The sequence below is a fragment of the Fukomys damarensis genome, unplaced genomic scaffold, assembly GCF_012274545.1.
Source record: "Fukomys damarensis isolate Sample0158 unplaced genomic scaffold, DMR_v1.0_HiC HiC_scaffold_20, whole genome shotgun sequence".
Taxonomy (NCBI): Eukaryota; Metazoa; Chordata; class Mammalia; order Rodentia; family Bathyergidae; genus Fukomys; species Fukomys damarensis.
Window position 1 is genome coordinate 3,508,104 of NW_022900932.1, and position 23,958 is coordinate 3,532,061.

The window sequence follows — 23,958 nt, forward strand, 5'->3', positions numbered from 1 at the left end:
TTATTAACCCCTCCGAGCTCTGATTTCCTCTTCTGGAAGGCGGGGCTAAGAGATTGTCGGGAGGGTTCATGGTGAGCACCCTGTCTGACTACGCTGGGCCTTAGGATCAGAGTGACTTGGCAGCAGCTGAATCACTCAGCTTGGCCGTGGAGGGTCTCAGGCTCTGACAGACCTTGGTGCCCTGCTCCAGCACAGCCTGTCCACGTGTCATCCTGCCGCAGCCTGCCTCTTCTACCGGCTTGTCTCCGAGCTGGGTCTGGGATGTGGGTTACAGTGCTGGCGACCTAGATGGGCACAGAGACCACACGCACACGGCAAAGAGGATAAGAGCCTCGTGTTCGGGGTCGTGGTCCTATTCACTGGCTCTGGGAGAGTGTTCTTTGCCTCTCTGAGGCTCAGTTTCCTTTTCTAACAGTAACGCATACCTTCGTCTGTTTTTGCAACTGTGAGAAAAGACCTGAGCATGGATGTTTTACAGACAACAGAATTATTTCTCACACTTCTGGGGAGTCCAAGACTAAGGCACTGGCAGATTTAATGTCTTATGAGGGCTGCTGTCTGCTTCTGTGGGGCACTTTGTTGCCTTCTCCTCCAAAGGGCACCAACGCTGTATTCTCTGGTGGTGTAGGGTAGGCGGTAAAGGAGACCTAGCTGGCTCCTCTGCCCCCTTTTTTTAACATTGATTTTATTGGCACTTTTTAAGTATACAGTACAGTTACATTCATCACTGGGATCTTGTACCTTTTTCCCCACACCTCTGCCCTCCCTTCACCCCCTCCATCCTTCCCTGTTTACAAAAACTTTGTTTCCATTTTTTCCTTTTCTCATATTTTTTCTTTTTCCTTATTGCCTTTCCCCTACCCTTCCCACTTCCCCTACACCTTTAGCCTTTTTCTTCCTATTTCACATTGTCATTTATACAATTTGGATCTTATTTACATTTTTAGCTTTTCACACCAGAGAAACTATTTGGTATTTACACATGTGTGTCTTATTTCACTTAAGAGTATGGCCTCAATATGCATCCATTTTCCTATGAGTGACTCTAGTTTCTCATTCTTTATGGCTGAGTAGTACTCCATTTTATAGAAAAACTACATCTTTATCCAGTCTCCAACTGATGGGCAATTGGGCTGTTTCCAAGCTGTAGTCATAAACATGGGTGCACATATACCACTGTGGTTTGATTCTTTTAATTCTTTTTTTTTTGGTACTGGAGATCGAACTCAGGTCCTTGCATTTGCAGGGTAAACAGTGGAACCACTGAGCTAAATCCCCAGCCAGATTCTTTTAATTCTTTTGGAAAAATACCCAGCAGAGGGATAGCTGGGTCAAATGGAACCCCTAATCCTGGTTCTTTGAGGTGTCTCCATATTGATTTCCACAGTGGTTGCACCAGTCTGCACTCCCACCAACAATAAAGAAGGGTCCCTTTCTCCCCACAGCCCTCTGTACCTTTTGTAAGAGTAGGGATCACCTCCCAAAGGCCATCCATACCTCCTCATATAGCTGCATTGGGGATCGGGTGTCAGCCTGAGTTTTGGAGGGGTCATCACCTTCAAGCTATAGCAATACCTGGTAGGATAATTGGGAGGATTAAATAAAAATGCCAGCAAGTGGTGCAATAGGAGCCTGGCTCTTCGTAAGCATTTAATGTTAGGGTCATTGTTATAGAGGACCAGCTTCCCCTGTGGAGATGCCTCAATCCCGTAGCCCCCAGGCTCGTGGCTTCAGGAGCCCTGGTGTCCCTGGAACCATGTGACAAGGGGACGCTGAGAATTGTTATTTATTTCTGTATTGCCTTTTCAGGAGCTTTCTGTTTGGCGAGCTCTGTGGCTCTTGCTGCTATGGCTGTGGGTTTGTGGGAGCTTTGCTAGCGTTTGGATTACCCTTCCCGCCACCTGCCCCTGCTGCCAGATGTGGATGCTGGGCTCCTGGTGACTAGAGCCTGGGACTCCGCTGGTAGGAGTGGTCACCCAGCTGGCAGCAGCCATTGGGACCTGGTCCCGGGCTCTGCCACTGTTCAGTCTGTTCTCTGTGCTGCACATGCAGGGCTTCCAAAGAGCTTTTCCTCCATGTGCGCAGAACCCAAGGGGCTGCAGGAACCCGGGGCACTGATGCTCGTGGAGTCCGTCCCCTGCTTCACTCCTCCCAGCAGAAGCAGGGCTTGTGGGCCAGGCAGGTTCAGGGAACATGGGTTAATTGCTAAGGTCATGGTTAGTCCTGGGGCCAGGGTTTTGAATTTATATATTTAGATGTTTTTCTTAAAAAGAAACAAAAATTATGTGCCTTCTTAATAAGGAGCATTAATACCGGGTGTAGCAGTGCTCGCCTGTAATCCCAGCACTTGGGAGGCTGAGGCAGGAGGATTGATGTGAATTCAAGGCCAGCCTGGGCTGCATAGTGAGTTCAAGGTCAGGCTGAACTACAGAATGAGACCCTATTTCCAAAAAGAAAGAAAGAAAGTTAACAAGCTCTTTGCAATTATATATGCAACAAGTATGAAATTAAAGATATAAAGTATAAAAACTTATGGTGAGGATGAATACTGACCACTGTTAAGATTCTTCTCTAAAAAACCAGGTAATAGGGCCAGGGATTTAGCTCAGTGGTTCGGTGGCCTGCCTCGCAAGTGCAAGGACCCAAGTTCCATCCCCGGTACCACAAAAAAAAAAAAAAAAAAAAAAAAAAAAAAAAAAAAACAGGTAATAAATGACCCACTGACCAGTGACTGTGACTGTATCTGTAACAGCGAGGGGATACCTTCCCTAGGGGTGGTGAGGTCCTGGGAGTGTCCCTGGTCACCTGACAGTCGTCTTCATATCTCTCCTACAATTTTTAAAAACTATTATTATTATTATTATTATTATTATTAATTATTGTTATTGCAGCACTGGGCATCAAACACAAGGCCTCATGCATGCTAGGCAAGCGATCTATGTCCTAGCTATTAATTTTTTTTTTTTTTGTACCAGGGATCAAACTCAGGATCTTGTGCTTGCCAGGCAGGTACAGTGCCACTGAGCTACATCCCCAGCTCTCTTTTTTAAAGTGATACAGAAAGACAAAACAAGAATATATTTTTGTTTATTCATTTGGTACTGAGGTTTGAACCCTGGGCTTTTGCACTGAGCTACATCCTGGCCATTTAAAAATGTTTTTTAGACTTTTGAGACAAGGTCTCACTAAATTGCTAAATTGTCCATGCTGGGCTCGATTTTGCAATCCTCCTGCCTCAGCTGCCCAGAGTGCTTGGATTATAGGCATTTCCCACCACACCCAACAAAAAAATTGTACATTTCATGGTACACCCAGTGTCTCTTTGAAGTGATTACTAAATTTTGCCCACTCTTTCTCCTGAGTTTAATGACAGGCCGCTGCAGTCTGTGTCATCCTGTTTCCAAGTTTGTTTTGTAAACAGTGTGCTGAATTTTAAAGTTCTAAATTTGGACATTTTGTCTTACACGAGTTTAATTATGTTTCTGGAATTTGACTTAAATAGGTTACATTTTTTTTAGTACTTTCCAGAAACTTTACTTCATACCTATTTTTTTCCACCTCGTCTTTGTTGGATTGACTGAGTTTTCTTTACTGATTTGAAAATTTCTCACTTTGTTTGGGTTCTTATACATTTAATCATTTTTTTCCGAATCTTTTTACTCCAAAAAATGTTACACTTAGAGAAAATATGAAAGTGAACATCTGTATTGTCCTTAATTACATTCAGTTAATACATTTCTCCATCTTTATGTTCTTTGAGAACCATTTGAAAGTGCATGTAGCTTTGTTTTTATTGCTTACTTAGGATTTAGTATGCTACTTGTATCTGAAGACACATTTTTATTTTTAGTTAGTTTGGAAAGCTTTTAGAAAAACTTAGATGCACAGGGAGTCTCTATGTCTCTTCAACCACTTTCCCTAATATGAACATCTTACACGGAATTGTTTGATTTTTTTTTTTTTTTTTTGGGTACCAGGGAATGAACTTGGGCCCTTGCACTTGCGAAGCAGGTCTAGAACCACTGAACTAAATCCCCGGCCCACACATAATTGTTTTTAAGTTGTGGAAAATTCTCAGCTACTCCCTCTTTGGCCCTCTTGCTCTCTTCTGGCCACTGGAATCCTGAGATGTGTGCTGACTGTTTCGTGACCCCAGTATTTCCACTCTGTGGGCTGCTGATGCTCGGCCCCCTTGATGGTCTGTTTCCTGGGGTGGTTTGTGACTTGGGTGACAGGCGGAATGCTCATCTCCAGGACTTGTTGTTTCCTGGGTGAGTCTCCACCCAGGGTTGGGAAAGGGTGCATCGGAGCAGTTTGTGTGCTTCTGGTGGGGCTGTGTTAGTCAGTTTTATGTCACTGATGAAATACTTGAGGTAATCAGCTTTGAGAGGGGAGATGGCCAGGGTTGTTGGTGTACACCTGGAATCCTAGCTACTTGGGAGGTCAAGTAGATTTGCAAGTTCAAGGCCAGCCTGAGCAACTTAGTGAGACCTTATCTCAAAATAAAAAAGGGCTGGAGACGTAGCCCAATGGTAGAATGCTTGCTTTATATGAGGCAAGGCCCTGGGCTCAATCACAATACCACCACCAAACTTTTTTTTTTTAATTTTGGCTTGTGGTTTGGGAGATTTCTGTCTGTAGCTGCTTGGCTGTTGCTTTTGGGCCTGTGTTGAGGTAGCACATCATGGTAGAGCAAAGCTGTTCACTCACGGAGGCTGGGAAGCCAGAGAGACAGGAAGGGGCTGGATCCTGATACCCCTTCAAGTGCAAGTCAGTGACCAAAAGAAAATTACTAAATCTTGCAGACTGAAGTGGTTTCTGGGCTTAAGAGTGCATATTCCACGTTCCAGGCTCAATCTCAGCTTCCCCGAATGTCCCACGGAAGGAGAGGACCTCATTAGAACCCCCTGGTGGACCTTGAAGGTCCAAGTGGAAAAAATCAAATTCTGAAGTTGTCTTGAATGGCTACATGGATGGGGTGCTCGCTGAGCTGGCTGGTCTGTCATCCCAGGGAGCTGTACAAGAGCCACTGCATTCTCAGCAGCCTAAGTTCATTCTAATTCCCTGCTGATTCCTTGCTCTACAGTTCCATTATTCAGGAATTGCATCTGGCAGCTGGACCAGAAATAACAGTGACTTAAGCCAGTAGGAGTTTGGGATATGGAAGAGGGCAGCGGAGACGGCGCAGGACTGGTCTCTGCTGGGTCCAACCATCACGGCAGCTCTTTAGGAGGGAGGCAGGTGGGAAGGAGGAAAGGCACAGTGAACCCATGAGCCCTCTTAGGGATCATTCCTGCAGTCCTGCCCAGCATCCTCAACCTCCTCTCACTGGCCTCCCTCCGCTGCAGGGGAGGCCCAGGAGTCATTTGGGGGAGCATTGCTCCCCGAAGAGAATCTGGAGTCTGTCACTGAGCAGGAAGTGGAGAGGCGTGTTGGGTGAGCGGGGAGCAGTCAACGCCTACTCTGCACTAGAGGGAAGCCAGAAAGGAGGAGCGTGGGGTGGAGAGGAGGGTAGGAGGGCAGAGAGCAGAGCAAGGGTGCCTGCATACCCCGAGGATGTCGGAACAGACATTCCTTTGTGCTCTCTCATCCCTCCATGCCCCTCCCTCCCTTTGGTCACCCATGCCACTGTCATCAGGCTTTGTTCCTGTCCCTCCCTTCTGACCTCAGCACTGGTGCCCAGAACCTGAGCATTGGGTGGCTTAGTGGAAGCCTCTGGGACCGGAGCCACATGTTTGAAGAGCCAAGCCCAAGGCCCACAGGCAGTAGGGGGCCAGTGGCAGGACAGCCTCTTGTCCTGGACACACAGTGGCCCTGCCAGGAGACTTGGCTGCGGAGTGGGGTTGTCCTCAGGAGGGGCCTTCCTGACCTGGCACCTGGCATCATGAAGCGAAACCTGTGGTGCAGGAAGTGCTTTCCCGTGTCCCATGGTGAGCCAAGTGTTTATCCACACTTCGTCCAACACTGGTCAGGTGTCCGTCAGTGCTAATCATCATTAGAAGTGCAGCTTGTACTCGCTGCAACCTTCAGTGAGCACTAAATGTTGGTATTGCCTCCTGGAAGTCAGGAAGTTTTAGGAATAATTTGGATGACCCGTGATATATATTCTCTCCCTCTTTCCTCCTCTTCCTCCTCCCCCCCCCCTTTCCCTCACATTTCCTCTTTCTTTCTGTCTTTTGCAGTGCTAGGGATTGAACCTAGGGCTTTCTACTGAGTTACAGCCCCAGCCCTTTTTAAATTTTTATCTTGAGATCGTGTCTCACTGAGTTGCCCAGGCTGGCCTTGAATTTAAGATTTTCTAGCCCCACTTTCCCAGCTAGCTAGGATAATGGGCACATTGTCCAGTGAATGTACCTCTCCTTTCAATCCCAGATACATATACTGCTCTTCCCTTGGGGAAGCCGGTGGGGTCATGGGAAGCCTGTTGCAGAGATTCTTAGAACATTAAGGATTAAGCCCTGAGACTGTTCAGGAAGGACTGCCTGGCTGGAGTAGTCACTCTGGCGAGTTTGGGCTGTGACCCTGGGCAGGCGCCCTCCTGTCCTCGTGTCCACATCTGTCGGGTCCTGGTCCTGCTGATTCCTCCTCACAGGGTTGTCATGGGAATGAACCTGGGGGAAGCACACGGCACGTGCTGTTAGGTCCTGGGGTGGTGGCTGTCACGTGTGGAAGGCCTGGGTTGCCACATTAGGAATGGGATTTTGTGGGCAGGGTGTGACAAGGGTGTCGCTGGACCAGACAGAGGAATGTCTGCGGCCTAGTCCCAGTGACAGGTGGGCAGGGCCTGAGCCTGGACAGTGAAGCGGTCGGGGCGGAGTGATCGCTCAGGGCCGGGATGTGAGGCCCAGCCTGTGGAGGGGGTTGGTGGGGGTCGATGTCCCACTGCCTGTGCAAGGAGCACTGGGTTGTGAAGGGCAGGAGAGGAACGTGGCAGAGGTGGTGAGCTCTGCAGACGCGGACGGGGCACAAGCTGCCTGCCGAGCACTCTGCTGGCACGGGGGCGGCCCGCAGTCTGGCGAGAGGTAATAGACTGCGCTTGAATGCATGTATTTAGACTGGGCAGATAGAGGTACAGAGGTGGGACACAGGGGCAGTGTGTGAGCCCGCAGCAAGCAGGGAGCCAGACAGGGCTGGGTAACGTAGACGGGCACCCAGAGGTGACAACGCAGTGAGGTGGGGGATGGGACAAGCAGCACAGGCCTCTTAGCTCCGGCAAGAAGAGATGCTCGGGACCCCTTCACGTGGCAGAGGGGCAGCATTGGCTGGCGGTGGGGCCCAGTGTGAGGCAGGAAAGCTGGGGACAGAGCCTGGGTTCCGGGGCCCTTCGAGAGCTGGGGTTTGTACTTTTTTTTTCTGGTACCGGGACTCAAACTTGGGACCTTGAGCTTGCCAGGCAGGCGCGGCAGCAGGTTCTAATCAGTCGTAGATGGGATCCGGTTTTTGACTGAGGAGGATCAGTGTGGCTACAGACTGGGGAGACTTTGGAAGCAGGGTCTTTTAGAGACTGGTAGCAACTCAGTGAGAGATGGGGGTCAGGGAGATGCTGAGGACTTGAGGAGCATGCTGTTCATTTGGTCCTTGGACTGTTTGGATCTTGGGGGATACTGGAGATCACGGAATAGTCTGTGTCCAGGTCAAGGCCCCTGCCAACAGTCCATCCCAACGCGAACCAGGAAGGCTCTGATGGAATCCATCTCACTTTTGACCGGGCAGTGGGTGTTTTAGGTTGATCCTGAAGGTCACCTCCTCGGTGTCAGTATGAGGCTTTGGACCTGGCTGCCCTTAGGGTGTGCGAGACATAATGGCTTCCAGAAAGGTTTGTGCAGTCCTCCTTCCACCTCCTCAGGCTCAGGGACACCCCTGTCCCCAGGGAGCCCTGCCTGTGCCCTGAGGAGCTGTCAGTGCCGTGGGCCTGGGCACCCGGATGCCCCCAGCCCTCTGTGACACCCTGGAGTTGCTTCTCCTGGCCTTGAGTTGGTAGGTTTGTCAGGAGGTGGGGAGACCAGGCCTGAAGGAGGAAGGCAGGTTCAGGCCACACCCGATGGGTAACGCTGGCTGCGGCTTGACTCCCCTGTCATGGGATATATCTGTTGCTTTTCCTTGCTGGGCCCCGTGAGCACCGGAGTGAGCTCAGGATTTGTGCTGAATGCCTGCTCCAGGCCCAAGCTCAGGAATCAACATGCTGCCCCTAGTTTACCCTGAGGAGGGGCTCCGGGCCGCTAGGGAGGACTGGTGAGTGTCTGCCCTCAGACCCTCATGTTGGCTTACTTTGATGTTATTGTGTTTATTAATAAAAATATTTATTAATATAAAAGCAGCACCTCTCAGAAAGACCAAGAGGGACTGAGTGACTCAGGCCCTCCAGCCCCAGGGGTGAAGGTAAAGGTGACTGTGTCTTCATGCACACCTGAAGGACACAGCATTTTGTCCTCTTCTTGCTCCTGGCCTGCACCCCGTTGCACTGGGGGCACAAATTGTTTTGCTACTTGCTGTTCTCACTGTAGTGCATCTTGGGACTCTTTCCACACACTGGTCCACTGCATTCTTTTCTAAAAGCCTTTTTTGTTTGTCCATTGAGGTATGTATAGTTTGAGTTTGGGGGGGGGTGTTTGTTTTTGTGAGTTAGGGTCTCACTGTGTAGTTCAGGCTGGCCTTAAACTCACTATGTAGCCCAGGCCTCAGCCTCCTTAGTGCTGGGGTTACAGGTGTGTAGCACCACACAGGCTTCAAAATTATTTGTTTTGTTTTGCTTTTTTGAGACAGGGTCTCACTATGTAGTTGAGACTGACCTGGAACTCACTGTGTAGCCCAGGCTGGTCTCAAACTTGCAGCGATCCTCCTACCTCAGCCTCCCAAGTGCTGGGATCACAGGTGTGCACCACCGTCCCGGCTGCTTCAAAATTATTGATTAAACTATACATACCTCAGTTTTTTGTTTTGGTACCTGGGTGGAACTCAGGACCTTGTACTTGTGAGGCAGATGGTGGAACCACTGACCTAAATCTCTAGGTCCCATACCTCAGGTTTTGAATGGCTGTACGTGGGCCCCAGCTGAGAGCTGAGGGGCACTCTAGGCTGCTGGGTGTGGCTCATCAGTGCCCAGACTGGGCTGAGGTCACAAAGTACAAATTAAAGAGATTATGGCATCTGGAAACCACAGTGTTAAAAGACAGGACTTTTGTAATATTGAGGATCATTCCACTGATCTTCCTAGGAAAAGGATTTCTAATTTCACTAATAAGAACATGAAGGAAGTTAAATCTTCAAAACAGCTGTGAAAAGCCCAGATAGCCTACACAAGGCGATCTATCACGGAGAGACAGTTCATCGTCCTTCCCACATCCTCCTCACAAAAACAAAACAACAGTCCCTAGAAGTGGGGGCTGTGATACGGCAATAAAGAAAATGAGTTGGCTTGTGCAGGCCGCCTGCCTGAGAAGTTACACCACAGTGGTCGGGCATATGTGGTTAACTCCAGTGACTCTGGTTTTTCACAAACAGAAAGCCCATCGTTAAAATATGGTGGGGTTTTCTCTGAGGTTTCTCAGGACCATGAAATGATGGCTCCAGTTTTGTTCAGCAGGAATTTGAGATTGAATGTAGCTTTAACTTTCTGGAGAAAGAGAAGTACAAGTGAGCTCCTGGCGTATTTAGTGAGGCTAGAAGACCTGGGAGTTGTGTGGATTGCCTTCCTGGACTCACCAATAGTTTACAGAAGGAAAACAGTGTATCTCACTTGGCCACTGTGTAGATTTATTGCCTCTAGTAAAGTCATTACTTAAAAGCAAACTGGAAGAATATGTAATAGTTTGTTTAAACTGGCTTCAAGCAATAATAAAAAGGTGGTGGTCAGAACTATCATCCTAAACAGAATTTATAAGTGATAGAAATATTCAGATTTTTTAAAATTACGTAGATGGCGGGAACAGGAAAACCATCTTACTTCGGTTCCAGGATACGCTGGTACTATAGCTAAGGATGTAGATGCTAATTTATTGCAGTTGCATTGGGAGATTTCCTCTACTAACGAACAGCTGGTTATTTAAAACATCCCTGGACTCTATGATTTCCAACTCTGAACTGGGGAAGAAATTGAAACCGTCCTTTTCTTTTAAAAATCCACCTAATGAAACCCTGACAATCTACTTCACATTGAAGTAGAAAAATATCCAAAAAGCAGCTTCAGTGAGATGACAGTGCACTGTGAAGATTGTTCGCCTTTGCTGCATTTGGGACTTAGGGTTATTTAGTAACATTGTTTAAGAACTACTAGGTCTTAATGCAATCCTGCATTAGAATATAGTTTATACTGGGCCGGGGATTTAGCTCAGTGGTTCTGCTGCCTGCCTCGCAGGCATAAAGGACCCAAGTTCAATCCCCAGTACCAAAAAAAAAAAGAATATAGTTTATACTGTGTGAAAAAATAAGACAAGACTTATTACTGGGAACCACTGAGACCAATAATAGATTTTTTTTTTATTATTAAAAAAACAAACAAACCTGGGTGGGGGATTTGGCTCAGTGGTTCTGCCGCCTGCCTTGTAAGCACAAAGTCCCAAGTTCAATTCCTGGTACCAAAAATAAAAAAAAAACCTGGGCCAGGGATTTAGCTCAGTGGTTCCACTGCCTGCCTTGCAAGCAAGCGCAAGGACCTGAGTTCGATCCCCGATACCAAAAAAAAAAAAAAAAAAAAAAAAAAAAAAACCAAAAAAAAAAAAAAAAAACAAAAAAAAAACAAAAACCTGAATGTGTACAGCTATTTTCCTATGTTGAAGAGACTTTCAAAGTTTAAAACATCAGGGCTGGGGATTTAGCTCAGTGGTTCTGCTGTCTGCCTCACAAGCACAAGGACTGGAGTTCCATCCTGGTACAAAAAAAAAAAAAGCTTAAAACATCATAATCAAAAATCAACCTTAAAACTTTTTATACACACTAAGATATTGTGTATGCAAAATGCCTTAATTATTAATAAGCCAATATGTTATGATACCAATATCTTAATTTTTTTAAAAATTAAAAGCAACATGCTCTGACATGATAAAATCATGGAATTAAATCAGGGGTTTACATTCATATAGAATGTTTTTGTTAAAATTTTTGAAATGTGAGAATATTGCTAATATCTCTGATTTTTTTGCCAAAATTTGCATGTCATGTATATGTGTTATTGCTATATAAAGAAAAAGGTGAGTGTATATTTGTATGAATGTTTAACTGGAAATGTCCATGGAGTTGGTTAATTTATATTAACTTTTTATTGTGTATAGATCTCTAATGTTTTTCACTTCTGTATCATTTAAATGTCATTTGAGTAAATTATTTTTTGCTTTAAAAACAAAACAAAAAACTAGACATATCTCGGCCAGGTGTGGTGGCGCATACATGTAATTCCTGTGCTTGGGAGGCTGAGGCAGGAGAATCACCAGTTCCAGGCCAGCCTGGGCTACATAGTGAGACACTTTGTCAAAAAAAGAGAGGGGGGATAATTTTCCAGCAAACATTCACATAACTAGACCTTAAAATGCCTTAGATTTGTGCTCACTTTGGCAGCACATGTACTAAAATGCCTTACATTTAAGCTCTTTTCAGCCCTGCTGCGAAAGATGGACCAGGAGGGGGCCTGCACAGCTCAGGACCCTCAGTGAACAGTGAGAGGGAAGGAGCTCATTCCCCGAAGAGCGCTCTGAGAGAGGCTGCTCCTGGGGTGTGAATGAGCACTGAGCGCCGTGGGGAAGAGCGTCTCAGAGGAATAGAACTTGAGCCAGAGCTTTCTTGAAAAGGGGGAAGGAAGGTGGGAATGTGCTGGATTTGAAGGGCGGGCATCTTGGCGAAGGGTGGCACGGACAGAGGCAGGGATCTGCGTCCCGACCATTGCAGTGCTCTCTGCCACCGCTGAGGTCTGGCAGCAGAGGCTGATATGCCTGCTCTGTGCCCAGCGCTGTGGGGGTCGGGACCGGTAGGAGCCACTTGAGGACGCGCCAGACCCACGGCAGGCAAAGGCAGCTGATGGGGCTGAGGCTCGAGTGGCTGCCTGTCACTGAGGGGATGAGGCAGGGGCTCCAGGAACCTCATGGGCTGCTGCACGTGATAGTTTTGTGGTGACAGATAAATGCAGGACTTCAAGAAGTTGTATGTATTTAAGGTTAAAGCAGCTGCACCCCCAACCATGGGCATGGTACACCTGTTATAAAGCCATCAAGCAAATAGTGTTGCCAGTCACCCTAGGTTTGTTTTTTCATTTTGTTGTTTGTTTGTTTTCCGGTGCCGTTGATGGAACTCAGGACCTTGTGCTTACAAGGCAGGTGCAGCCTCATTCTTTTTTTGTTAAAACTGTTTTGCTTTTTGCTCAATTCATATAGAAATTGTGAGTCAGCAGAGTACCTACAGCTCTGCCAGCAGTTAACACAGCCCGCTGCCCGTCACTGCCACTGCCGGCTGTCGCTGTCCAGCTTGTGCTGGCCGCCGTAGTGGACCCTGCTGGGCGCTGTCTCTGCGCTGCTCTCCCTACTACCGGTCCCTGGGTGGAGCTCTTCCTTTTGGGACACCCGCTCTGTCGCACTGCTCGCAAACAGTCCCGAGTAGATCTGCAGGACTTCTGGAGACTGAGAATGCGTTTGGGAGTGGGATTACAGGAAGGCCGGGCGAGTCTCCACGGTAACGGGGGTGGCAGCGGGAGGGGCCCTGCTCAGAGAGGTCGCCTGGGTGTGGGGGGACCGGAAGTGGGTGGGGGAGGGGAGCCACGCCGCCTGCCCTGCTGCAACAACTTAGGCTTGATAGCGGGGTAGGACATCCACATAGCAAGTTGTCCCGTCCATTGGACGGGTGAGGGGAGCAAAGGGAAGCGGTGGGGAGGGGCGTGACAGCCACTATCCGTGCTGCGTCCCCACGGATCTGTCTCGATAGCACATCCCCAGAATAAGTGAGTGAAATGCAGACTGGAGAGAGCTTTGACTGGGGAAACCCAGGGCCCTTTAGGAGCCCAGTATGGGAGGCTCGCCTGAGGAGGTAATGTTTCTTCAGCTGAGAGTTGAAGGATGAGGAGGTGGAAGTCAGGCTGCGAGGGGCTGCGGCGTCCCAGGTGGGACGAAGGAAGAGCCTGTCTGTCGGAGAGCCTGGCCTGCGGCAGCGGCAGCGTCTCAGTGTCTGGTGAGGGGTGACACTGCGGGCCCTGCCCTTCCTCGCTGGCAACTCGGAAGCCCTCTCCTGGGTCTCAGCCTCCCTCCTCCCGCACAGGCCTCCTGGCCTCAGAATGGCACCCACACTCCTCGGGCACTCGGGATTCAAGGTCGGCCTTGTCCCGGCCCCTTATCTGCCCTTCAGAGAGCTGACGCCGAGCCAGTCAGGCAGCTTGCGGTTCCCACATGCGCCATCTGTGCTGGCGGCCGCCCCTGGACGCCCCTCTGCACGGTCACCTGTTTGCACACTTGTCCTCTTCAGGGGCTGCGTCCTGCTCACCCCCACATCCAGGGCCTTGCTCAGTACGTTTGCACATAGTAAGCACTGAGGAGTCAATGATATTGATTGGGGCGGGGCTCTGGTTGTAGGTGCCGGGTCACGTGATGGGGTCACCCGAAGGCTGGCGGGAAAAGTGTCCAGACAGTGCTTCCGAACTCCCGGCATTGTTAACTTTCAGGATTCGGGAACACGGGATAGGAGCTCCTGGGATTTAACCAAATTACAAGTTATTTTGTATGTTTCATAGCACTGCGTTTGTGACTTTTTAAATAAGAAACCTCTAAGAATTATTTTTCTGTGATAAAATTTCAAGGATGTTTTGTTGTTACTGTTTTTGTTTTTGATACAAGTTCTCCTATGTAGTTCAGTCTGGCCTTGCACTCACTGTGTAGCCTAGGCTGAACTCGCAGGAATCCTCCTACCTCAGACGCCTGAGTTCTGGCTCTGTCTTTTTGTTAGCAGTAAAGGGGATTGAACCTAGGAATCACCAAGTAATAGTCTCACCTCATTTTCTTAAATTTTATTTTGAGCTAGACATGGTGGTACAGGTCTGAAATCCCAGCACTCAGGAAGCAGAGGCAGGAGGATCATCACGATGAGTTTGAGGCCAGCTTTGGGCTACATAGTGAGTTCAAAGCCAGCCTGAAATGCACAGTGAGATCCTGTCTCAAAAAAAAAAAAATTGGGGCTGGGATTTAGCTCAGCAGATCTGCTGCCTGTCTTGCAAGTGCAAGGACCCGAGTTCGATCCCTGGTACCAAAAAAAAAAAAAAATTTTTTTTAAATGTAATTAATAAGTAGAAATGTTCTATTTGATCAAGATGTTTGCTAGTAGGATAGCATTAATACAAAATGAACACCAGATAAAAATCAATTAATGACTTACAGATAATACCACACACATGTGTGTAATATTGAAAAGTTCTCAAAGGTTAAAGCTTGAAATAAGTTAAAATGGTACAACAAACCTGTGCATTTTCTTCACTGTTGCGATTCTGCATTTACTTGGAATTGTGTCCTCGGTTACTCTCGTGCCTATTTGTGTCAGATCTGTTCCTCACGTTAGAATTGAGGTGATGTTTTTGGTGTTTCCTGCTGCTTCAGGCAGAGAGCTTTGGAAGGGACATTTCCCTGACATCAGGAGTCGCTGACAGTCATTCTGGGGGAGAGCACTCTCATGTCCTGGGTGGCTGCCATTGAGAAGTGTCTTGTGTAGACAGATGAGCCTCAGGAGCCTGGGTGGGGTCAGGGCCACTTCCTCTGAGCCTACAGAGTGAGTGTACATATAAGGAAACAGACAGAGAGGTGAAGCAATCTGCCTGGGGCCACCCAGCCACCGAGTGGGATCCACAGTGGCTTCTGCTTGGAGACAAAGCCCTGCCCTGGTGCCCCAGTGCCTGGGTCCTTGTGCCAGCTGCCTCCTCCAAGGTCAGCCTGTGCTCAGAGCCAAGCAGGAAACACTGTCGCCCAAAGGCCGTGTGGTTGAGAGGGAGGAAAAAAGCACCTGTGTGCCCAGGGTCCGCCCTGCGAGTGGCAGGTGTTCACTCACACAGGAGGCCGAGCCCCTTGGGCACACTGTAGGCTGCTGGTGCCCTTCCCACCTCTGCTGCCCAGACAGGGCAGTGCCGGGCCCTGAACCACCTGATTGGCCTATCAGTCCCAGGGCGTCCAGCATGAGGGGAGCCTGGGGTCCAAAGGAAGGGAAACAGGACACATTGGCCAGGGAGAGGTGTAGTCATTGGCCAAGCAGGTCGCTGTGGATGGAGTGACAGCCCCTGCGTGGGCTGTTGTCAGCCGGACGTCAGATGGAGATTCTCAGGGGAGCAGCCAGAAAGGCAGAGTTGCACTGCTCCTGCTGGCCTTCAGCTCTGGTCACCGTCCGGACCCACAGTCTTCCTCCCAAGCCCTCAGTGAGTAGAGAGTAGGGTGTCTGTCCCATAGTTGCTCTGGGGAATACGGTGGCTCCAGCTGCATGAGGTCTTTCGAGGCCAGGTGTCCCATTCCTGCTCTCCGCCCCGGGCCTCCAGCAAAAGGACTGAATTCGGGGTCCAGCTCTACCACCTGGGCCTGGGCAGCGTTCTGGCCTGGCCACCTCGACCGCATCTTAAAGTGTCCAGGGCCCCGGCAGCGAGCAGGTGGGGACAGAAGCCAGAGGGAGCAATGCTGACAGATAGATGCCCGCACTCTGTACTGACCCCTTCCAGGGAGCTCTTCTGCCTCCTGCCGACAACACGGGACAAACTGGCTGGGAGGTAGCCCAATGTGACCCCAGCCGCAGTCTTTGCTAGGTCACCTGCTGTCCTCCACATGCCCTCCTGAGGACCCAGACTTCCGGGCTTGACCAGCTTTCCCACCAAGAGGCCACTGCCACCATGCCAGGAGGCCTGGGATGGGGCAGGGGGCTGGTTTTCTGAATCTCTAGGGGCGAGATTTGCATTTTCTTTTATTCTCCTTTTGGTCTTCTTTCCTCTCCGGGGGACGGCATGCTTACTTCAGATGCTTATTATCTCACACTTGCCTGGGACCTTAGTAGGTATGCACTTGGCCAGGAAAGACAGAGCCTGAGACCTAAAATGTCCTAGAGATCCAGCCCCAGGACATCTGCACCTCTTCACTTCGTGTCCATGTTTGCCCTTCGTTCCTGGGCCGCTTTTTCTCCAGTGGGACCCCAAAGCTTTCGTTCCCTTGTGGCTTGTTGTGTTTCTTGGGATGGGCAAGTGCTCACTGCTGAGCTCCACCTCCACCCCCCAAAAGTGTTTTTTAGGGTAAAAGCAAGGAAATATCACGAGGGCACCCCTGGCTCTTCCACCTGGCTTATATGAGACACTGATGCTTGTTTTTAAAATCTAAGCTGCAGACGAACACAAAGGCAAAATAATACATTCCCCTCCTGCTGCCCTCAGCCCCTTCCCCTTCAGTTGTCTGTGTTGCTGGGCAAGTGAGTATAGCTGTGCTTGTCTCAAAGTGGGCATGTAGTGGCACGCAGCTCAGCCACAGGCTGTCACCTCTCAGTGTGTAGTTCAGGCTGGCCCTGAACTCACTGCATAGCCCATTCTGTGTGGTGGTCTTCCTGCCTCAGCCTCCGAGTACGGGGATTACAGGCCTGTGCCACCACACCCAGCAGAAAGCAGAACTTTTTGGCTGCAGAGTTCAGGAACACAACTGGAGGCAGTGCCTTGAGTGGGTAAGCGCCCTGCCCAATGCTGGACTGGCCCTGCTTTTCCCCTCAGATCTAGACACTTGCTCCACTCTTCCAGAAAGTCTGTGTCTGTGTGTGTGTCTGTGTGTGTGTCTGTGTGTGTGTGTGTCTGTGTGTGTCTGTGTGTGTGCACGCGCGCACCAGAGATCAAACTTGGGTCCTTGAGCTTGCGAGGTAGGCACAGGAACCACTGAGCTAAATCCCTGGCCCAGAAAAATCTTAATTGTGGAAGGTGTTCTGTGAGCCTGACCCGCAGCCTGTTCTTTGAGCTCTCAGTATTTTCTGTGAGGAGGATACTTCACCTTCAGGATTATCCCCTTGACCTTGAACTTTCTCTGAGGCTTCCAGCTGCTGGCCCTGTCTTCCTGATAGGCTAAAGCTTTCAAGGCCCCGAGTTTTCCCCACCTGCCCACACTGTCTGAGCTCAGGGCTGTCACCCAGACTCAAAAGGCAGGCGCTGCGGTGGCCAGCACTCCCTCCCCGAGTCACCTGGCTGATTGGCGACCGGGCCTTCTCACCCAGTCACTCTGAACTGTTTTCCCTTCCAGCATCTGCACCAGTTTATCATTGTCCCAGTGAGCCCTTCCTCCGGTGGGTCCAGAGCCGTCTGGAGAGAAAGCTCAGACACCCCAAGGCCCGACTGCTTGAGGCCTGGCAATGAACAGACATCTCTTTTCCAAGCATTTAAAGCTGTTCATTTATTTAGCAAATATTTACCAAACGACTACTGTCTGCCAGCCACCACTCCAAGACTTGAGCATTAGTGTGAATTGAACAGATGGAAATCTCTGTCCTGCGGGGTTTGTGTTCTGAGAAAAGACCAAGCATTTAGTAAATGAGAAAATATGTAAGCACCGCTAGAGAGTGAGCGTTCTGGGAGAACTGCAGCGGGAAAAGGGGTGCAAGTACCTGGCGTGGCCTGGGCTGCTGTTAACCCTGTGAGGCAGTGGCTGTGGAACTGGATCATTAGAGGGGAACCTGAGGAACGGCAGCCGCAAAGGCCCGGTGGCAGGAGAGGCAGGAAGGATGTAGCACACGGGACCAGTGTGGAAAGATGAACTTTTATGGGGGTGTGGGAAACCTCTGGAGGGATTTGATCACAGGAGAGACAGCATCTGACTCACATTTTCATTTCTTTGAAACAGTGACAAGGTTTATCTGAAAAGGGAGGGGTGAAGGGGTAAAGAAGAACGGGTTCTGCAGAGTCATCTTGGGCTGAACAAGTGAAAAAACGGAAAAGCCAAAATGAGAGTACACCATGGGTCTGCGAGACTCGGGGTGGGCTGCTGTGAGAGGTCCCAGGAGCCTGACTCACACTTGTAAAGAATCATTCAGACTGCCGTAGGAGAGTGGGCTACACAGGGAGGTAGAAGCAGAGAAGTGGGAGGCTGTTAGAATAACCCAGCCCAGAGAGGAAGCCCGCTTGGGCAGGTTCTCAGCAGTGGAGGGGAAGAGTGATTCGATTCTGGCCACCGCTGTTTGCTAAAGGCAGGGACACCTGTGTTGGCTGACACCGAACGTTTTGACTCGATCAACTGGAAGGTTGGCGTTCTTTTTTGTTGGTTGGTTTTTGTTTTGTTTTGTTTTTGAGACAGAGTCTTGCTTTGTCACCCAGGCGGACCTCAAATTTCTGGCCTTAAGTGACCCTCCCACCTCAGCCTCCCAAGTAGCTGGGATTATAGGCATGTACCACCACACCAGTTCGGAAATGCTGTCTACCAAAGATGAGAGAGATCAGGAGGAAGGTCAGGGGCTTGGCTTTGGATGTGTCAGGTCTGCAAGATTCCTGCACAGCCACATGGAGAGGGCTGGTGTGAAGTAAATTTGGGCGTCTTCGGTGTGTGGAGGTATTGGAAGCCGAGGTGAGATCAGGAAAGGCGGGACCGGAGGTGGAGAACAAGGAGACCTGTAGAGACTGGGCCCAGCCGAGGACACCAATAAGGAGCAGCTTTGGGAGGACAACCTGGGACCCAGTGAAGGAGAGGTGGTGATGGCGGGGAGCACTTTTGTCATGAGCTATTTGGGGTCAGATCAGGTGACGGTAATACCTGCTTGGGACGGAAAACCTTAAAGCAAATAAATCGCCAACCACCGTGTACATACAGGGAAACTTCCACTCTTCGGTCCTCTTTATGGGCATTGGGCTCTTTATAGTTCTGTACTCTGCTGTTCTCCACTTAACAAGTTATTAAGTAATCTAGGAACACATCAATTCCAAGGCTGGGTAATACTCCCTTGGCAGGGTGTGCCCGGTACCTTTAACCGGTCCTCAATTACTGGGCATTGGGTCTTTCCTCTTTTTTTTTTCTTTTCTGGGGATTGAACTCAGGACCTTGCACTTGAGAAGCAGGTGGGAGAACCACTGAGCTAAATCCCCAGCCCCTTCCCTGATTCTTCAAGATTGTAAATCACACTGCCACAAACAGCCTGCTATCTTCTACAAGGAGAATTAAGCATCACAGGACATGAAGCTTGGACTTGGCAGCCCCAGGTGCACCGGGCAGGACTGGCTGACCACATCCTCGCTTGGGGGCTCTGTGGCTTCTCCGCCTGGGCATGGTCTCTCGTCGCCTGGCCTTCTCGGTCACCATGCCTGCCTCCTGGCCACCACTGTTAGTCTCATTTCTCCTGCCTGCCCAGCCCCTGGGAAGGTTAAATGAGATGAATGTGAAGGCGCTTTGGGAACTCAAAAGGCCTCCCGCTAACAGATGCTCGAGAAGAAAAGTGTGAGTGGTGACATCCAGTCCAAGCCCAGGCCTGGAGCAGGGTGGCTGCCTCACGGGTGTGTGCGGGGCCAAGGCATTAGATGGCATTGCCAGGCCAGGCATGTGGCTGTCTGTCAGTTAGAACCACATGAAGTGCTGCGTCTGCTCCCCAGACTGTGTGTGTGTGAGAGACAGAAAGACAGACACGCACACACATGGCCGGAAATCGCTGGTTTTGCTCAGTGGCTTTATCCACTGGTGAGGACTTGGGTAGGGGATGGGATAAGTCCTTGCTCCAAATAGAGCACCTCCAGGACTGCCATAGCCCATGGCTTCCAGAGGGCCTGTGAAATGCAGCCCCCATGTCCTTTTGACCCTCCCTACTGCCCCTCGGGCAAATGTTCCTGCTTACCTGCTTCCGCCCCAGTGACCCCAGCCCCAGCACCCCACCATCCCCGGCCTCCTGTGGCCCGCTTCCTGTCTCTGTGCCCCACACCTCCCTTCCCACCCGCCCAGCATTTGTCACTGGTCACAGTTGGGTGTCTGTCAGTGTCATAACTAAAGGGTCTGGCACATGACAATAGGTGCTTAGCAAATATTTGTTGAACCAGTGACTGAAAGCAGCTGGCTGGGACCAGGAGGAGGCAGAGGGCCTTGAGGGCGTCAGCAGTGTGGGCCAGGAGACCTGGGTGAGAAGGTTCCTGGACAGTGCCCCCTGCTGCCCCCAGGTCCCCCTGTCCGAAGCCCTCTGAGCGGCACAGGTCCTCGTGCTGGGGCGAGGGTGGCCTTTCTCCACCTCAGCAGGGGCTCTCAGCATCTTAACTTGGTTTTCTTTATTCAAAACACTTTTCCAGTGACTTCCCCTCTTCCCAAGCATATAAGTACGCTGTGCTCCTTGTGAAGAATTTGAACACAGGAAAATATAATTAAGAAAATAAGCATGGCGTGTGTAGGGCCGGAGGTGCACTGTTAAGTTACCATCGCAGTCTGCGCCTTCCCAGCCCCGGTTCTGTTTCCACACCATTGAGTATCTACGCCTGGGAAGCTCTCGGCTTTGCTGTCTTCTCAGCCGGAGAGGCTGTAATTGAGGCGCTGCTGCCCCCCTTTGCTGTGGGCCATCCCTTCCCTCTCTGGTCTCTTCTCCAGGACCTTCTCTGGCTCCTGGACCCCAGTGGTGCCTTTATTTTGGTTTAGCTCCCCTTCACTGTGCTTAGGGACTGGCTTTTGGGGTCATTTTGAAACCCAGGGGTGGCCTCCTGGCCGTCCTTTCTCTGTTTGGGTCACTCTGACCAAAACCAGCCCCGGGCTGTTCCTGGGCTGGCCCAAGGGACTTAGGGGTGGATCCAGCTTGTGTGCCCTGTGGGGTGTGGGGTGACCCAGATTGGCAAATGGGAAGCTGAGAGCACCATGGAGTAGAGTCCTGGAGTCGCTGGCCTGGAAAACCCAAGGCACTGGGTCAGCACCTGGATTACTTACTCATTGATGGGAAGCGGGAAGAAAACCAAACAGACCCACTCACCCCTGGCCTCCCCTGCCCCTCATCTGAAAGCACTTTCCAGGACAGGCGCAACCTCTGCCCTTTATCCTCCCTCCCTGGGAGGGAGGCAAGGAGGAAGTAACTGAGTCAGCTGCAGGGGCCAGCAGGGGAGGCAGGTTTGGGTCCTTCTCTCTGAGTAAAGGAATAAAGAAGGGCGTCCCTGAGTTTGAGACAGAGCCTCTCTGTGTAGCCCAGCCTCCCAACTACTAGGGTTACAGATGTGCACCACCATGCCCGGTTTTATTAAGCAGTTATTGCAGGCTTATCTAGTCCACCCTTGGCCTCCCGCGTCCTGTAGGTGGTAGTGCCTCTATTTTAGGGCTAGAATCCCTGGGATCTTTGTGTCTTACCCACATTACGGGGAAAAGGGGACAGAGCCAGGTTTGATCCCAGGCCTGACATGAAGCAGGTTAAGATTGATTTCTGTGGGGGCCAGGGACTTAACTCAGTGGTGCTGCTGCCTGCCTCAAAGCACAAGGTCCCAAGTTCGATCCTGGTACAAAAAAACAAAACAAAAGATTAATTTCTGTGGAGTATTGTGCTACAGCCGGAACCACTGCGACTGAGCTTACTTTCTTGTGTATATTTATTCCTTCATTCAGCAAGTGCATGTTGAGCACTCATGAAAAGGCACCATGCCCGGTGCTAAAACGGGGCATTCTCTGGGAACAGAGATCACGGTGCAGAAGATGGTGCAGTTTGGTGCAGGAGCTGCACCTCTGGAGGGCCTGGTCGGGGGTGCAGTGAGAAGGGATCGAGGGGGCTCATCCAGGGAAGCTTCCTGGAGGAGGGGCATTTTCTAGCAAAAGTAGCCAGAAGAGCTTCTCCCGAGCTGCTCTTGACAGAATCATCTGGGGGCCAGCAGCCAAGGCACAGGACACAGGGTGATGGCCCCAGGCTGAGGCTGAGCTGCCCCCAGGGCCCTGGAGCCCGTGCTGACAGAGGAGGCACGCTGGCTCCTGGTCCCATCTCACTGGCACCATGTGCCCATGTGCAAGGCACATGGCCTGTGGCTAAGACCGCGCCAGTCTGCTCAGACTCGGCCCTGCTTGGAGCAGTTGGGCTTACTTTGCAAGAGATTCTCTTGCAAGAGCCCACAGTTGGGCTGAGGGCCTCACTGCTGCTCTCCCTGGGCCCCTTCCTAATGACTGTAGGGTTTCCCATGTCCTGCCGTGGGGTCTGAGGCTCCTGGCTCTGGCACAATCCAGGGGTAAAGAGGAGACTGTCAACATAGGACGGTTGCACAAAGCAGGGTTTCTCGGCCGGAGTGCCAGGCCGTGCTACTTTTAGGGACAGGCCGCAGGGAGGAGGGCGGCGGGGTTCCTTGCAAGGGGAATAGGGGGGCAGTAGCAGCAGTTTCTGAAAGTCTGCGCCATGGGCCTGTGCCCAGTGGGTCAGGGGAGGGCTGGGCAGTCAGGCTTGCCCCTGATAGGCAGGCTGAGAGCAGGGACAGGTCAGGGGTGGCCTTGGCCGTGGAAGGAAAATCAGGACTGTGTGCAAGTGGGCACCTTCTGGGAGAACACAGGGATGGGCTGCAGTGCTGCGCTTCCATCTAAACCAAACGGCCCCAGAGCCGTGCGGATTTGGGAACAGCCAGACCACAGCTCTCCCTCTCCTTGGACTGGTGTCCTGGAGAGGTCACACCGGAAGAGCAAGCTGGGCTGGCGGGGGAACATTGGTGAGACAGACAGGGACCTAAAACTCCAGCCAGAGCACAAGAGGCAGCCACTTGCACCCCTGAAACAGAACGGCTCTCGTGGGCGTGGTGGGAGGACCCCCTAGTAGCTGATAGTTGGAGCAGGAGCTGGGGACCCCTGGCCCGTCCCACCCCACCTGTCAGAGCTCTGCTCTCTTCCTCTTTGACCTCCAGGAGGTTGGTCCTCTAGGTGGCCCCAGGCTTGGGGTTTTCCCTCACTGCCAGGGAAGGCCATGTGGGGGCCTGCGAGCATTGAGGGCCTGGGCTGCAGAGGCGTGAGAGATTCGGAAACAGTTTGCTAAGGCACAAGGCAGTGTGGTGGCTTTCCTTCCCGTTAGCTCCTGTCACTCTGTCACTGCTGCCAAACAACACGGTTCCCAAACCTGTTTGTTCTCCCAGCCTGTCTCCCTCACCCTTGTGGACCCAAGGCCTTTCTGTTTCCAGGGAGCCCTTCCACCTCAGGGCTTTCTCTTCTCACGGAGCATGAGGAGCCTGTGTCTTTGGTACTTGTAATTTGGAACACTGCTAAGTGTTTTCTAGATCGCTTATTCCCCAACAGTCACAACTGCCCGGTGCTCACCACGCCCCTTGCAGGCATTGTTGTTGTGCCCACGCCACTGTACTCAGTCTTCGGGTCCTGTTTCTATCAGCGTTGTGTGCTGTAGAAATCCGGCTAACGGTGCCTGGTAAATGGAAGCTTCCTTCTTCCACCCAACACATGCTCTGGAGGTGGGCATTTCAGGGCCAGTGCTGCACCTCCGAGAGGTTCCAGGGCCGAGGCTCCTTCTCACCCTCTGCTCACCTCTTCACCTGTCCTCTCCTGACGCCAGGGTAGCCAGTCCCCCTCCAGGCACAGCATTCCTGAGCCAAGCAGGAAGTGGGAAAGGATGGAAGTCTGTCTTAATTAGGAAAGAATAGCTTTCTCAGAAGCCTTCACCGTGGGCTGCTGTTTACATATTACTGGCCTGGAGTGTGTCGCATGTATGCTGTAGCCCCAGGAGAGTTTGGGAGCAGGTTGTTTTGCTAGGCACGTGGCTGACCCGAAGCCTGGCACTCCCCGAGAAGGAGAACCGGGGACCAGTGGGAGTGACTGCCTTGTGGACAGCCCCCGAGCACGAGCACGGTGCCTCTGCACTTCCCAAGCTCCAGGCTGGCGCTTCCCAGGTTTAAGCCCGGCGGTGAGTGGTCCGGCATCAGGGCTAGGCAAATACTGCAGTCCCGAGTGGGCGGCCACTGCTCAGGAATGGGATGTGACCCCCAACTGTGGGGCCGGGCACCCAGTGGCTGGGTCTGCCCACTTCTCAAGAGAAATCAGAAGGCTAGATCAGTGTGTGTGTGTGTGTACACATACATATATATATATATAT

The 23,958-nt window shown here is 51.0% G+C and overlaps 1 protein-coding gene and 1 pseudogene across 2 annotated transcripts in view; both read left to right on the forward strand.

The window, feature by feature from the left end:
• The window catches only part of Ppard (peroxisome proliferator activated receptor delta), a 63,717-nt gene that overhangs the window by 21,920 nt on the left and 17,839 nt on the right, over positions 1 to 23,958 (forward strand). Inside the window, exon 1 of one of the 2 annotated variants that reach the window (XM_010605333.3) lies at positions 12,597 to 12,654. The exons of the other annotated variant lie outside the window; for it this stretch is intronic. The gene's annotated coding sequence lies outside the window, so the exon portion shown is untranslated. Of the gene's footprint in view, positions 1 to 12,596; positions 12,655 to 23,958 lie in introns of those variants that run through there. 2 annotated transcript variants of the gene reach the window in all.
• LOC104849055 lies at positions 8,965 to 10,205 on the forward strand (annotated as a pseudogene).